Below are 15,902 nucleotides of genomic sequence, written 5' to 3' on the forward strand. Positions count from 1 at the left end.
CTGCCTCCTGCTCCCATCCTAGCCTCTTTCCACAGCACTGAGGGCCTGGGGAAGATGTTCTCACTTACCTGCTCTGGGTGAAGAGTGAGGGGAGCCAGAGAGAGGTTGACAGCTGTCAGCAGACAACACTTAACCCAAACTGACAATTTAATTGTGAAAATGTGGACAAGGTACAGTTATATGTAAGGAAATCCAGACGGCCTGGGCCCCTGGGGAGCCTCAGCCAGCACCCCAGTTGCCAGGGAAACAGAGGATTTGAGATGATGTCACTAGACTCGGAGGCTGAGGTATGGGGGATGGGCTACCCAACCACCTCTTTGGGACCAGATGGGGCTGTGGGCCTGGCCACGGGCTGTTATCCCCATGGTTAACTCTTTCCCTTACAAATGGGGCAAAAGAGAGCTCCAGAGCAGGGTGGCGATTTACCCAGGGTCACACAGGGAGTCAGTGACTGAGCTCCCCTATTAGATGACCATGTCTATTCCTCTAGCAAACTTCAGGGCCCAGTCAGAGTCATCTGAGTCGCCACGCCCAGCACAGCACCTTGCAAAGAGCAGAGCTCAACTCAACAATGAGAGCTACTCGATCCCTTTATAGAATGGAGGGGTGGGGGGGGTAAGCCACTTCAGGAGGTGACACTTGTTAAGTCACAGTAGCCTTAGATGAGGAGGAAGCCTGAGCAGTCATCTAGAGCAGTGCTGTCTTGTTCAGCAGACACTGAGCTCAGAAAGAGCAGGTCACCAACCCAAGGTCACCAGCAGGTTGGGACAACACTTGGCTGACCCCGAGTCATGCCCAAGAGATATGACACCTTATATGATCCTTACTCAGGGAGGAGCGGTCCCTTTCATTGCCACCCTCCGAGCCCTGGGCCAGAGATCTGGGCCTTGGCAAGTCTCCATTGTCTGAAGCATTTTTCTCAGAGTCCTCAACCTCTGACCCAAGGCTGAACATCCACCAAAGGATCAATAACAATGATAACTCCCCTTAGCATTGCTCCTACTGTGTGCCTGCCTCCAGGCTGTCACTCTGTGTTCCGTATCTCAAATATTTACTCATCTATGGGCTGGGAGCCACTGTTCTCGTTTGCCATCCAGAGAACAGAGGCTGGGGTCTGGAAGTGTCACCTGCCCTCCTGCACGTAGCCAGAAGGTGAAAAGCTGGGATTTACATCTCAGGTCATTCTGCATCTAAAAACTGGCTGCCTTCTTCCTTGGCTCTTAGAGGAAGCCAAGGAAGCCTGCCCTCCCACATTGGACTCTAAGGGGAGAGGGCAGCTGGATGTTTGCCTGTCCAGCCTCCCTCCCATTCCTGATGGTAAAAGCATCTCTCCCCTGCCATCCTCCTACTTTCTGAGTTTCTAGGGAGCAGTCACAGAGACCAGTAGCCTGCTAGAAGGCCTGGCCTTCTGGAGAATTCCATCTTCCTAGCCATATTATATGACCCAACTAGACCAAACAGAGCTGTTGTCCTCAGCTTGCACAAATGGGTTCTGGGAGAAAGCAGTTAGCTCCCGTTTGGAATGAAAGCTCTAAAGGTGTGATTCCCCAGAGCTTCCAGCCTTGTGAGGAAGACAAGGAGAAGGAGGAAGGAAGAGAAGAAACAGGCAGGGGCGTAGGGGAGGTCATTTGAGTTCACAAGCACACCCTTGTCCCTCCCAGGTGTGTGGGCCCGTGGATCCGTGTTCCTTAGGCTCATTGGAATTAGATCTTTCTCTAGACTCTTGCAACAGGAGCCGTCCTATTACTTCTGCGATGTGCTATGCACACTTTAATAAAAATGTAATAAAAGATTAATAAAAGCTCTTGTCCTCCAGGAACTAAGTGTCTGGGCAGGAGGGGTGGGAGTGAATATAGTTCTGGGTTCTATACCTACTCTATTTCAGACTTGCTGGGTGATTCTTCCCCTCTCTGGGCTATAACTTCCCTACTTTCATATGGGCAGGGGTGGGGGTGGGAGGTGGATACTGGGTTAAGTGTTCTGCAAGGTCCCCTCCACTTAAAAACAAAAAGACATAATTGAGATACACACGCACCCTTTTAAAGTGTACCGTTCAATGGTTTTTAGTACATTCACAAATTTGTGCAGCCATCCCCGCTTTCTAACTTCAGAACATTTCCATCAGCCCACGAAGAAACCCCACACCTATCACTCCCCATTCCACTCAATGCCTCAGCCCATAGCAACTGCTAATTTCCTTTTTGTTGCTATAGGTTTTCCTGTTCTAGACATTTCAAGTTCATTTTCAAGTTCATCCATGTTTTAGCCTATATCAGTACTTCTTCACTTCTTCTTATAACTGGATAATATTTCACTGCATGGAATACCCTATTTTGTTTGTCCATCCGTCAGTTGGCGGACACTTGGGTTCCTTCCACTTTTTGGCTATTATAAATAACGCTGCTCTGAATGGTCATGTACAAGCTTTGTATGAAATATATGCTTTCAAGTCTCTTGCATATATACAGAGGAGTAGAATTGCTGGATTATATGGTAACTCTATATGACTTTTGGTGCGTTGCCAAATTGCTTCCCACAGTGGCTGCACCATTTTACATTTCTTCCAGCAGTGTATGAAGGTTCTAATTTCTCTACATCCTCCCCAGCACTTAGTATTTTCTGTCTTTTTTATTTTGGACATCCTAGTGGATGTGAAGTGGTATTTCATTGTGGTTGTGATTTGCATTTCCTCAGTGGCTGATGGTGTTGAGCATCTTTTCCTGTACTCGCTGGCTATTTGTATATCTCCTTTGGAGAAATGTTTATCCAAATCTTTTGCTCATCAAAAAAATTGGATTCTCTTTTTAAAAAAATTATTGTTGAGTTATAGGAGTTCTTTAATGTATACAGGATACTAGGATGTTCTATCTTTACCACATACTCTTTTGCAAATATTCTCTCCCATTATTTAGGTTGTCTTTCCACTTTCTTGATAGTGTCCCTTGAAGCGCAAAATTTTTTAAGTATTATGAAGTCCAGTTTCTATTTTTTCCTTTGGTTGCTCATGTTTTTTGTGTCGTAACTAAGAAATTATTGTCTTATCCAAGGCCACAAAGATGCACACCAACGTGTTTTTCTAAGCGCTTTCTAGCTTTAGCTCTTATTTAGATCCGTGATCCATTTTGAGTTAGTCTTTGTATATGGTGTGAGGTAGGGGATTTTGTGTGTGGGTATCCAGTTATCTCAGCACCATTTATTAAAAAGGTTATTCTTTCTCCATTGAATTGTCTTGGCTCTCCTGTCAAAAATTAACCATAGGGGGCGCCTGGGTGGCTCAGTTGGTTGAGCACCCAACTCTTGATTTCAGCTGGGGTCACGATCCCAGGGTCGTGGAATTGAGCCCTGCATCAGGCTCCATGCTGAGAGTGGAGCTTTCTTCCAATTCCCTCTCTTTCTCTCTCTCTCTCTCTCCCTATGCCCCTCTCCCCAACTCATGCTCTCTCTATATAATTAAAAAAATAATAAATTAATTGACCATAAATGTATGGGTTTATTTACATAATTACCTTTTTTTAAATGACATCCAAGCAGTAACTGACTACAGTAAGGTCCTTGTAGTCACAACTGTGTGACAGAGAGTGTGGCAGAGGGGGGAGAACAAATGAAAACTTGTGAAATCCCACGGACCAGATCCAGTATAACCCCAGGCAAACTACTTCACTTTGTCTTTTAAGAAATAGCACAATATGTTGTCCTGAACACATTCTCTCTTTTCAGTTTTTATATTTTTTTTAAGTAGGCTCCATGCCCAACATGGGGCTTGAACTCTGATCCAGCCAGGCACCCCTGAACACATTCTCGCTGTAAAAAATACCAACATCTAGGTACCCCTGAGCCTCAGTTTCCTCTTCTGTCACATCTAAGTCCCAGAGCTAGTATAAGGCTCAAAATGAGAGGGAAGGAAGCAGAAGGGGGGCTCCAGGCGGGGTTGGGGACACAAGCAATGGTTTGGAAGCTAGAAAGTGCAAGGTGTGATGGGGAGGGGGAGCAGTGAGAAGTGTGTAAGGAGTGGGGGGATGTTGAAAGGCTGCCTCTCTTGTCCTTAGGTTGGTGAAAAACCAAAAGACTCTGGTGCCTGTGTCATAGCACAGCTCAGAAGACACCTCCCATGTCCCCGTCGGGAATCCCATGGCAGAGAGTCCCAGCCAGGACATCCAGCAAGGCCTCTCGGCCACGGGGCTAGCAGCGAGCAGGCCACACGTGTCCTGACGCTGTTGGCTGCACTCAGTCTGGGTGTGGTGGGGCTGTGCGAGAGAGAGCAAGGTGGTTGGGGTCTAGCGATGGGTGGGGGGTGAGGCTTTTGTTTCTTACTTTGTGCTTAAGTGAGCAAAACCCGCAGAAGCTCAGGGAGAAGAATGTGCAAAAGGAAGGGAAAAGGAAACTACCATTTGTCAACTACCTCCTATTCCCCCGGAGGCACTCTGTGAACTTCCTCTCTGCTCACAACCACCCAGAGAAACAGGAGGATCGTCCCCATTCATAGAACCCACAACTGACTCAGAGAGAAGGATACATCTGCCCAAGATCACACAGCCAGCAGGTGACAGAGCTAGGATTTGAACCCCGTTCCATCTCTCCTAAAGCACATGCTTTTCCCTTAATGCCCTCGCTACCCTAGAGAAAAGGGAGAAAAAAAGAAAGAAGGCAAGATAGAAAGAGGCCCGGCTCAGGGAGAGTCACACAGACAGAAAAAGAAAAAACTAGAGTGGAAAGAGCATGAGGCCGCAGCCGAGGCCTGGAGCAGGTCCTCGGGGAGCAGCGGAGGGCGGGGATGGCCGGAAACTGGCTCACCGAACCTGGAGCCAAGAACCATGCTTGGCCTGAGACCTGGTGGAAAAGCTCTCACCTCAAGATAGTGAAGTGGGGAAAACTGGCGGGCCGGCGTGGGGGGAGGTGGGGGTGCAGGGTCTGCCCAGGAGGAGGGCAGCGTGGCCGGATGGCCAGGGGGCTGCCAAGCAGGGTTCTTCACACATCATCCAGCTCAAATAACCACCGTGGCTGCTCAGGCTGGCAGGCCCTTGCTCCCGGACGTGCAGAGCCGCAGGCTTGGAGGCCGCGAGGGAGGAAGCAATGACCGGGCCTTCCTGGAACACTGGTTGTTCTTTGCACAAACGCCTGAATGGGGCCCATAAGTAGGGTGGCTGTAGTTTATTCTCTGGACCGGGACAGCTGGGAGTGAGTAGGGACAACAAGCATACAGACATAGGTATATAGGGTACCCAGCCTCGAGGGTCCTGTGTAGCTGGGCCTGGCCTGTGCCTGTGGCTGGCCCCCCTGCCCCCCACCCTCTTCGTGCACACTGGCCTTCCTCTGCAGACACGTAGGGTCTTGGCATTGCCTGGAACAGCCCGCCCTATGCCATCACCACCTCTCCACACCCCTTCATTGTTTCTACTCGCCTTCAGAACTCAGCTCAAGCCACACCGGTGCCTTCAATATATCGTGTATTTTCCTCCACAGCACCGATGACAATCACAGGCATGAAAGAAATTCTTAATTATGTATTTGGTTGTTTAAAAGTCTGTCTCCCTTCCTAAGGGCAGGGCTGGGTCTGACTCACCCACTGTTGTATCCCGGACACTCTAGCCAAAGGCTCCAGTGTAACGGTGAATAAATCAACTCCCAGGGCCCCCAGTACGGCCACCTGGTTGTGTGCCATCGTGTAATTTGGGGTTCTTCCCTATACATGGAAAGGAAAGGAAGGAGCTAGTCCTAAAAAAAACAACCTCTTGGGTACAAGGCACACTTCTGATTTCTTCCACAGGCTCTGAGCTCTGTGGGGGAGAGATAGCACCCCCGGCCCTCCCCTTCCCCAGACTCTAGACTAGCTTTAGGCCCGAAGGAGGGGCCCAAGTTGGACTTAGTGATGAGCGATCGCAGTGTGAATACCATCGTGATGGATCACGAGAAGTCGGAACCAGAGGGAACTCTAGATACTGTGAGATAACGGGCTGAGTCCTGGCCCTGGGGTATTGTAGGCCCCCAAAATACTGGTGTTCCTTCTTTTAGAAATCATCTTGTCCAACCATCTTTCTTTTGTTGTTTTTTGTTTTCTTTTTAATTTATTCCTAGGTATTTTTATTTATTTATAGAGGCAGGGGATGGTGGCAGAGGGGGAGAGAGAATCTTAAGCAGCCTCCGTGCTCAGTGTGGAGCCCGACACAGGGCTCGATGCGGGGCTCAATCCCACAACTTTGGGATCATGACCTGGGCCAAAAGCAAGCGTTGGATGCTCAACGGACTAAGCCACCCAGGCACCCCATCGTTGCTGTTGTTTTTTTAAATGTGCAGTTCAGTGGATTAGGAGCGCCTGGGTGGCTCGGTTGTTTAAGCGTCTGACTTTGGCTCAGGTCATGATCTCATGGTTCGTGGGTTTGAGCCCCACATTGGGCTCTGCTGTCAGTGCAGAGCCTGCTCCGGATCCTCTGTCTGCCTCTCTTTCTGCCCCTCCCCCCGCTCATGCTCAAAACTAACTAACTCACTAACTAACTAACTAAATAAATAAAAATTTAAATGTTCAATTCAGTGGATTATAGTATGCTCACAAAGTTGTGCAACCGGGACCACTATCTAATTTGAGAACATTTTCATCACCCCAAAAAGAAACCGCCATCCCCAACTGAGGCCCAGAGAGGGTGGTCCCCTATCTAAGGTCCTATCGTCAGCCAGCAGCAGGGTCAGGCCCGGAGCCCAAGCCTCCTGACACTCAGTCTGCTTCGTTAGGCAGCATGTCTGGGTTCTCTCTGGCACCCCCAGGCATCCATCCTCTGGTGTCTGACACAGAAGAGCTGTTTAGCAAAGGCCCATTACATTGCATGTAACAGGGAAAATGAGACTGTACCATCGATAGCTATGCCTTTAACACTTCAGAGCCCTGCCTGCGCCCAGAATGGAGCTGAGGGCTCTGGGGGCACAGGAGACATACCTAGAGATCATTTCACACTTGTACGCTGCTTCCCACAAGAGTCAGTGTCTTTCCATAGCCGGGGAAGTGAACACACGGCCCATCTCCTTCTCCTCCTCCCATCTCCTTCTCAGGGCCACCTGTCCAGACCACCCTATATCAGAGTGCACCCTGCCCCTCCCTCCTGGCACTCTGATCCTCCCTCCAGGCCGGCTTTTCCTCCTCAGCGCTCACCGCCATCCATCGGCCATACTCTATCCCCCACTTCTTTCTCTGGTTACTGTCTGTCTTCGCAGACTGGAATTCAGCTCCATGAGAGCAGGGGTTTCTGTCTGCTTTGCTCGCTGCTGCACCCCAGCTCCTAAACGGTGCCCGTTTCATAGGTGTTTCAGAAATAGTGACCGAATGAACGCGTGACAAAATAAACGGTTAGCTATTATTGCATTATTCTCATCAGCGATAGCTAGGGGAGGGATTATTTTCCTTGTTTCGTAGATGCGCCTTAGTCCACTCAGGCTGCTGGAACAACATACCATAGACTGGATGGCCTAAACAGCAGACATCTACACCTCACAGTTCTGGATGCTGGGAAGTCCCAGATCAAGGTGCTGACAGATTGGTTCTTGCTGAGGGCTCACCTCCCAGCTTGCAGATGGCCACCGTCTCACAACCTATTGGTGCACACGCAGGGAGAGAGACAGAGAAAGTGAGCTCTGATGTCTCTGCCTCTTATAAAGACGCTAATCTCGTCATGGGAACCCCACCTTCATGCCCTCATCTAATTATCTACCAAAGGCCCTACCTCAAATACCATCAAACCGTAGGGGGCGGCACGGGGGAATAGGGACCCAACATCGGAATCTGGGGCAGGGGGCGTGAGCATGAACATCCGGTCCATAACAAATGGCAAGCTGAGGTCCAGAAAGGTTACCTGGGAACCAGAGGCAGACCATGACTGGCCACCCCCCTGGTCCCGTCAGGGCAGCCTGGAGAGGGGTCAAGGTGGGCATGAGGAAGCAGGGGCCAGACCTCCCAGGTTTGGCATTGTTTTTAGGACCCCAGAAAGCAGAGTCAGTCTATGAACCCAGCCTCTTCTCCTTCCCGCAATAGTTTAGCTGCTCTCACATTCCATGTCATAGCCAAAGTGGAAAAAGAAAGAAAGGAAAAAAGGCAGTGCTGTGTTTTAAAATGGCCTTAGCTCTGTGAGCTCCAACATGGAAACTGCTGTCCATGATGTCATGGGCCCCGAGGCCCTCTGGGCAACGTTACTGACACTTCATACGGTGGGCCGGGCCCAGGGTCTACACACTCCTCTTGCCAGAGCTCCGTGTGCCCACGGGCAGGCACAGGCTCCATCTACAAGCCTGGGCCAGACCCCCTGAGCCAGGACGGAGCCAGGCACTGGGCAAGCAGGGGGTACCCTGGAGTAACACCCCGGCAGAGCATCTCGCCCTGTGTTGCTCACAGGTCTCTAAGGTCCACCTCTCGCGGGATCTATGACAGCCGTGGGACACACAGAGGACAAGCACTCTGGCCTGTGTTTTTCTATGGGGGAGCAGAGCACAGAGTGGTGTGGTGCCCCGTGCACGGTCACACAGCTAGGGAGTGACGGGGAGCTGGAGCCCTGTCCTCTGACTCTAAATTCTATGGTCCACTTATACGGAGAGGGCATGGTCTTTGCCCACAACAAGCTGACCGACTGATAAAGGCCGTGGGGGAAACACTTGGTCAAGTTCAAGTCTTCATTTTACAGTGGGAGAAACTGAGAGGGCAGGGACCGGCCCAAGGTCGCTCAGTTGATCCACAGACCGGGCAGGGCTGGTTGCAGGCTCTGGGCTTCTAGCCGGGAGTATTCCCCGCTATATCCTGCATTTAAACATTTCCATTTGGGCGGAAGCTGTGCTGTTCCGGAAGAGACGCCAGGCCTTTCCAGCCTCCGGTCTGAGGCTGTCTTCCAGGATCTGCTGTCAAGGCTTATTCCTCAGGGAACAGCTGTTGGCAAAAGGAGATGAGGTATTGATTATGGCTGGGGCTGGGGGAGTGTGGCTGAGCCCCCAGGGAGAGAAAAGGGATGGGAACGGGTAATGGAAGTTTCTCGGAGAAACAAACTAAAGGTATTTTGCTTTTGCTTACTGTATTTTCTAATTTTTTTTTTTTTGCACTGAGAGAATTCATTTTTTCATATTTGAAAGTGATGAACTATTTAATTGAAAATGGTCTGGGAGGGGGGGCCTGGGTGGCTCAGTCGGTTGAGCGGCCGACTTCGGCTCAGGTCATGATCTCAAGGTCCGTGAGTTCGAGCCCCGCGTCGGGCTCTGTGCTGACAGCTCAGAGCCTGGAGCCTGCTTCAGATTCTGTGTCTCCCTCTCTCTGACCCTCCCCCGTTCATGCTCTGTCTCTCTCTGTCTCAAAAATAAATAAAAAACGTTAAAAAAAAAATTAAAAAAGAAAATGGTCTGGGAATCCAGGGTTGCCCCAGTCCTGACTGGGTGTGTGAACTTGGGTGGTCCCTGCCTCTCTCTAAGGCTTTTCTTAGAAATGCCAGTAATAAGGTTGCCCCATGAGAGGTAAATGAATCAAAAAGTCTCCCTGACTCAAGACACAGCTGTCTAGCCTGGTCATCAGCGATACTGAGCCACCCAAAGAAAGAACACAGCCACCCAGGTATGAGGTGTCCAGAGAAAAGTCAAAGTTCAGAGAAGCCCACTTTGGCCATGCTGTCCAGTAAGTCAGAGTCGCTGTCTGAGGGACATGCCCGTCCAGGTCCCCACAGAAGGCCTCTCCGGTCAGAGTGAAAACAGTTCATCGGGATTCACCAAACCCGTGTGAACCACCCTCTGTACTAGTCCTCCTCGCCCCTTTGGTCATATTCCGGGCCCAGCAGGCAACAGTTTCCCAGAGGCTCGGCTACCAGGAGGGAAGGAGACCGGGGAGGGACAAGAGCACTCCTGTCAGCGGAAAAGGAGACTCTCCCGTGTCAGTTTTAACAGTGAGGGGAGGAGGTATTGATCTTGAGCGACATGGTGAGGGCCAGTCTGTTTGACCTCTCTGGGTGCCTTGAAAAAGGCCAATGCCAGGACTGGCCAGGTGAGGGTCAGACTCTAGGCTGGTCAATCACCCAGGACCGGCCACCAGTGAAAGGGTCAAATGATTTTATTATGTGCACAGTGTTTTTAGAATAGTGCTTGGCATAAAATAAGGAGCCAATCAAAACTGCTAGATGAAAGTTAACAGCGGCCTATCTTGATGGCAGGGTGGACTCCCCCGCCTTGACCCCCGCCATCTGCCCAGTTGGAGACTCACCTCATCTCTGCCACCCATGGGCACCGAGAGGGCACCCAGCTGACTGTTCTAAAATGCAGCATCACTTTCTGGTTTTTCCCTGCCAACTCCCCTCTGCTGTCTGGGCCCAAGGGAGGAATCATTGGTTCTCCATTCCTGAGTTATCTTCCCACCCACCACCCATCACTCACCTCCTGTCAGCACTGGGCTAAACCTCAGAGGCCAGGAATTCTAGGTCAGGCTGGGACCCCACAGTGTCAGCCTGGAAGGCCCTCAGTGTGTGCCTTGATCACCCCTCCTCTAAAGTACACCTGGGGAAACTGAGGCCCAAAGAGGGAGAGGGACCCCCCCCTGCCACCCCATGCCTCCGGTTTACGCAGCCAGGGAGCTGGTGGCTGGGCTGGAGCTGGGCCCAGCCCCGGGGCTTTCTCCCGGTCTCCTCCACTCTTCAGGGGTCCCCAGAGGCCGCTTAGGAGACTATGCTCCCCCCTTTTGTAGCCACACCTCACCTAGTCTTCATTTGCTTCATCCTCTGTGGCTCTGGGATAATTCTCACCAAGCAGGGTCAGTCCCCCGGGGGGCAGGCAGCTAACGAGCTTCAGATGTCTGGGCCAAAATGCGTCACCGCAGGCGGACGCTCAGATGCTTGCACTGATTGCGGAGGCCTGGCCAATGGTGGTGGCACGCAGGGGACACTCTTCCCTTTACAAGTTACTTAACTCCCTGCCTGGATGCGGCAGGTGCCAGTGTTTCTCCCCAGAACCCCTGGCTGGGGTGGCTATTTCAAGATCTGGAAAAGGGCGGGGAGGCTGGAGGATAAATGCATTTTGAGCACTTGGGAAGTTATTTCTTCTTTCAAGTTTTTTCTGGGTCCAGAACTGGTCTTTCCACGGAGGTAGCCCCAGGGAGGGGGAAAGAGAGCGGGCAAGCCTCGTTTTGATGGCCAGCTCCGTGCATGCTCTGGGCAGGGCACAACCCTCACAGGAACCCTGCAAGGCTAAGACTGTCACCATCTACTTCACAGATGAAGAAAAGGAGGTGCAGACAGGTGAGGTGACTGGTACAAGGTCACACAGCCCCTGAGTGGCCAAACTAAGGTTCTAGCCCACGCTCTTCCCTGCAGCAAACTGGGACGTTTCCAGAAGACCAAGATAGTATATTGTGGTTTTAAAACTGCGTGAATGGTGAGGGCCCGTGGGCCGCCCTTGGGTCTTAGACACTGAGGCTGCCTTTGCGGCTAACTCATTTTTCCCTCTTGACAAGACAGCAGATTGTACGTTTCCAAAATGCGTTTCATCATCTCAGCTTCAGGTGAGGTAATAGCAACTGCCATCATCATATCCTCAGCCGTGCCTGGAACACATTCTGGGAGCCAGACCCTCTGCTGGAGACTTCCTGTTGGTTACCTGTGAGGAGCTTAGATTCCAGAGCTCTGCCACTTACTAGCTGGGGACCCTAGCCAAGTAACTTTACCTCTCTGTGCCTCCAATTCCTCCTCGGTGTTATGAGGATGCTATTCGTTCCTATTTCAGAGGGTCCTGCAATTAAATCAGTTATTATTTTTAAAGGGCTTAGAAGGATGCCTGGCACAGGGTACACACCAAGCATATGTGTTAGCAGATAATGGGCTCAGTCTTATGAGATGGGCATTGTAATTTTCCCTGAACTGCAGATGTGGAAACTGAGGTAATGCAGTACAGTGATTCTCAAACTTAGCTTGCACCAGAATCACCCAGAGAGCTCATTAAAATATTAAACTCTGGGGTGAGGGGGGAGGGGTGCCTGGGTGGCTCAGTCTGTTAAGCATCAGCCTTCTGCTCAGGCCGTGATCTCTCAGTTCATGAGTTCGAGCCCCGCATGGAGTTTTGTGCTGCCGGCCCAGAGCCTGAAGCCTGCTTTGACTTCTGTGTCTCCTCCTCCCCCACTTGTGCTCTCTCTCTCTCTCTCAAAAATAAACATTAAAAAAAAAAATACTAAGCACTGGGAAACCCTGCCGGAATTTCTGGTTCAGTAAGTCTGGGCTGGGCCTGAGAATGTGCATTTCTTGCTGCTGGTCCAGTGATGGCACTGTGAAGGCCTGTAGTACAGCGGCGTATGGTTCCAGTTCTGCCAGGGCCAGCTAGGGCCAGTGACAGAGGCAGTTCCATAAGTGACGTGGCGTGTCAGTGTGGGAGCGATTTCAGAGAACAGAAAGGGTGTTGGACCGGGAGCCCGGAGGTTCTAGTCCTGAATTTACTCCCAACTCCCTTGGAACTTGACCGAGTCATTTTCCCCCCTGCAGCCTTGGTTTTCTCCTCCGGAGCCCAGGGGGGAACGGTAAGCCTCGCTTACAGGGCTCTGAGAGGATGGAGTGGGGCCAGCTGTAACTCTGACCCCCGCAGCAGGAATGGTGAGGGTGGTGGGGCCCTGGGTGCTCACTCACCACCATCCTTCACTGCCCACCGTTTCCTCTCCTGACGCCGAGGGCTGTGGCTCATCCCCCTTACTTCTTTCTGGGAGCTGAGTCGGGAAGACGGAGGCCACACTGTCCCCCACGCCCCATGGCACTCGGCAGAGGGTAGCGTGCTTGCTGTGGCCGCAGGCTGCATAAAGGGGCCTGTGTTCCGGCCGCTCACCTCCCACTGTGCGCCCAGTGGTTTTCTATTTCAGTTGCTGTAAAAATATCACCTTTGATCTCAGCTTGTGGCTCTTAAAAAAAGAAGAAACCACCAACAGGCTGCGTTTTCATTCTCCCTGGCCCTCTCACCTCCACTCCCTACTCACCTCCCCTCTTCTCTTTTGCTCCCTACTCTGGAGCACCAGCACCCTAGCTGGACAGAGCACCTTAGCGATCAGCCTACTGCTCTGAGTGCCTCCCCCAGGTCCCCACTGGAGGGACAGGATCAATGAGGGTGTATGTGAAAGAGGCTGCCCCTTCCCCTCTGCTCCTACTGCTTAACGTCTCCAAGACTCCCTGTTTGGTGCGGTCTCCAAGACTCCCTGTTTGGTGCGGTCACCTCCAAGGCCCCCTGCTCTGGCAGAGGGACCAGAGAATCCCCTCAGAAGTGTTGTGGTTGATGCGCATTTTGTACCAATTGAGAAGGCAAACAAGCCTCGAACCTCTGACACACAGAAGGCTTTTAGCTGTTGTGGCATTTTTCTTTGGTTTCAGCCTTTAGAGAAAGAGACAAAATAACATTCCTTCAACAAACACTTCTCCCCAGGTCATCTGTGCCGGGCCCTAGGCTGACATGGCCACTGCCCTTCCCCAGGAGCCCCTCTCCATCCCCACTGGTGGAGACAAACACGTTTGCAAGGGGCAGGCAACCACGATGAACAGGGAGCACGGAAGCTGGTGGCACTGAAGGAGGCCCTGACCCAGCTCTGGTCTGCCTTGATGGGGTGGTGCTGGAACAGAAAGGGCAAAAGGCTTGGAATTTATAGGAAGCTGGGGGCATCCTTGATCGCACGGGCAGCTTTAAATGCAGCCACGGCCTGGGAAGTGAGGGAAGTGAGGGAAGTGAGGAGGGCCTGTGGAGAGGTGAGTGGGGACAAGTCAGGCCTCAGAGGGGTGAGACTGGCAGGCAAAGGGCACTGCCATTATTCCCAAGGCCATGGAGAGATCCTGCACGGGCTGAGGGCAGTATGGCTGCCCATGAAGAAGGCCTTTCTGGGAGCAGGGAAGGCCTGGGCAGAGGAGGTGAGGTCCTGTGTGTGTGTCCAGGCCACAGCCTCATTAAACAGCAACCACAGCGAGCCAGGGCCCAGCCTGAGGTCCTCCGGACCAGCCCACAGCCCTGGACGAGGCAGAGGGTGCAGGCAGTGTGGCGGCCCCTGGGCAGGGGGCTCTGGAGGCAGGCCTGACTCATCAAGGTCTCCAGGGCCCAACCCAGGGCTGGGGCAGAGCAGGCGCCAGTGAAAGTGTGCTGGGGAGTGAAAGAAGCCTTACAAATGCTTCCAGCAGACCAACTGGAGGTATTTCTTCCTGCCTGCACATCCTCAGACCTGGGAATAAGCGTGAGGCTCTGACAGGCTCCTGAAGATGCAGGGCACAGCTGTAAGAGGTTTGGGGGCCCCAGGGGGAAAGTCCCTCCTGGGCTTCAATGTCTCCGTTTTCCCATCTTGAAGTGAGGGTATGCAGGGTGGGGGGGGAGAATGACAAGCCATGCAAACTGGCCACAACCGGCCAGGCCACGGGTAGGTAGCCTGTGTGTTGGGGAACCGGCACCGGCCACTAACCTTTCACTATCCAGGGCATGTGTGCGGTTGGGAGATCCCAGCTCCTCCTCCCTCCCTCTCTCCAGCAGTGAGAGAGGGCAGATCTCGTTGTCCCCTATGTCAACAGGCGGGCAGCCCAAACACTTTGCCTCTATTTCCCAGGGGCCGAGTTACATGGTGGAGGGGCTCCAGGTAACCCCCTGTTTCTCTGGGTGGGTCTGGCATCCCTGCTCCCCACAGAGGCCTCTCAGGTTGCCTAGAAGCAAGCCGTGGCCCTTGGTCGCAGAGGCGAAGCGCGGTAAGAGGTGCCAGGCACCCCACATTCTGGAAGGCCCACCTGCAGGAACCAGAGTTGGCGAGTTCCATCCGGGTTCCGGAGCTAAACGACGGAATTCGCACATGTGACCCGGCCCTGATCGAAATTTCGGGCCACAGCCTCGCGACGTCAGGTTACCTTCCCAGAAAGCCAGACGTCCAGGAACCCCGAGACCCAGGCTGCGCCATAATGCCATGCGGCTGCTGATGGTGTCAGCCAGACCCGCGCGTTGGGGAGCCCTGCACAGGTATCGGGGACGATCCCCACGTCCGGGACCTGGCCCCGCCGCCCGGCCCGGGACGAACGGCTCTCCTGAGCTCCAGCCCCAGCTCCAGGGTCCGGCGTCAACCCGCGCTTTCGCGTCTGCAGATAGGCACACTTCCCTAATGCACAGCGGACGGGGAACGTCCCCACGTCCCGGGTCCGACCCTGCGGAGGCAGGCGGTTAGCTTGCGGCGGGCCTGAAGGCGCGCGACGGGCTGGAAGCCCAGGCTGCGCAGAGCCGGCGCCGCGGGGCCGTGCACCCTACTTAGAAAGACAAGAGGGAGGGCTGAAACGTGGTGGCTCGTTGGTCTAGGGGTATGATTCTCGCTTAGGGTGCGAGAGGTCCCGGGTTCAAATCCCGGACGAGCCCTCTTTGCCTTTTGATTCTTCTGGTTTCTATTTTTCAATTTTGAGAGATTTCCCAAGAATGGCAGTCAATGGATGAAATCGCTCATTCATTTGTAATCTGCACTTCAATCTATTCAAATTGTATTGGGTTCCATTCCAAGTCCAATAGGACTATGGATTACTACGGGTGCGGCATAGTAAAAAAGTGGAGAGGAAAAAAAAAAAAAAAAGAAAAGAGGGGCTCGTCCGGGATTTGAACCCGGGACCTCTCGGACCCAAACCGAGAATCATACCCCTAGACCAACGAGCCAGCTGCTCGGGGAGCTTTTCTTGAACTTACTAGAGTAATCCGTCGGTGTGAGCATGCGCGTGCGCGTGCGCAGAATGGTTGGTTGGGTAATGGATTCTCCAGGTAGGAGTGCACGTGTTCCTGCCTCCCAACTAGGCCACGCGCTCCAATAGGATCACGCAGGGATTCGGGGTCTCTGGTGTCCTTTGGGTTTGCTCCCAGGAGCCTGCCGCGCCCCATTCTGCCAGGAAACGTTCCTTCTTCCCCCTCTCTCTTCTCACTGCTGGGTACGGATCCAGCCT

The 15,902-nt window shown here is 52.6% G+C and overlaps 1 long non-coding RNA gene and 2 other non-coding genes across 3 annotated transcripts; 1 reads left to right on the plus strand and 2 right to left on the minus strand.

Annotated features, from left to right (window-relative positions):
* Window positions 1–11,492: 11,492 nt before the first annotated feature.
* LOC109267223 (uncharacterized) lies at window positions 11,493–14,947 on the minus strand. Its single transcript, XR_002079987.2, has 2 exons — window positions 14,405–14,947; window positions 11,493–11,724 (listed from the first exon to the last, which is right to left on the minus strand). It is a non-coding gene; the product is annotated as an uncharacterized LOC109267223 (long non-coding RNA).
* A 314-nt stretch (window positions 14,948–15,261) lies between these two features.
* Window positions 15,262–15,333, plus strand: TRNAP-AGG (transfer RNA proline (anticodon AGG)). Its single transcript has one exon. It is a non-coding gene; the product is annotated as a tRNA-Pro (tRNA).
* Window positions 15,334–15,549: 216 nt separating this feature from the next.
* On the minus strand, window positions 15,550–15,621 carry TRNAP-UGG (transfer RNA proline (anticodon UGG)). Its single transcript has one exon. It is a non-coding gene; the product is annotated as a tRNA-Pro (tRNA).
* Between the last annotated feature and the right edge of the window lie 281 nt (window positions 15,622–15,902).

Source organism: Panthera pardus, unplaced genomic scaffold (genome assembly GCF_024362965.1).
Source record: "Panthera pardus isolate Hobbes unplaced genomic scaffold, ASM2436296v1 HiC_scaffold_12, whole genome shotgun sequence".
In the NCBI taxonomy this organism is placed as follows: domain Eukaryota; kingdom Metazoa; phylum Chordata; class Mammalia; order Carnivora; family Felidae; genus Panthera; species Panthera pardus.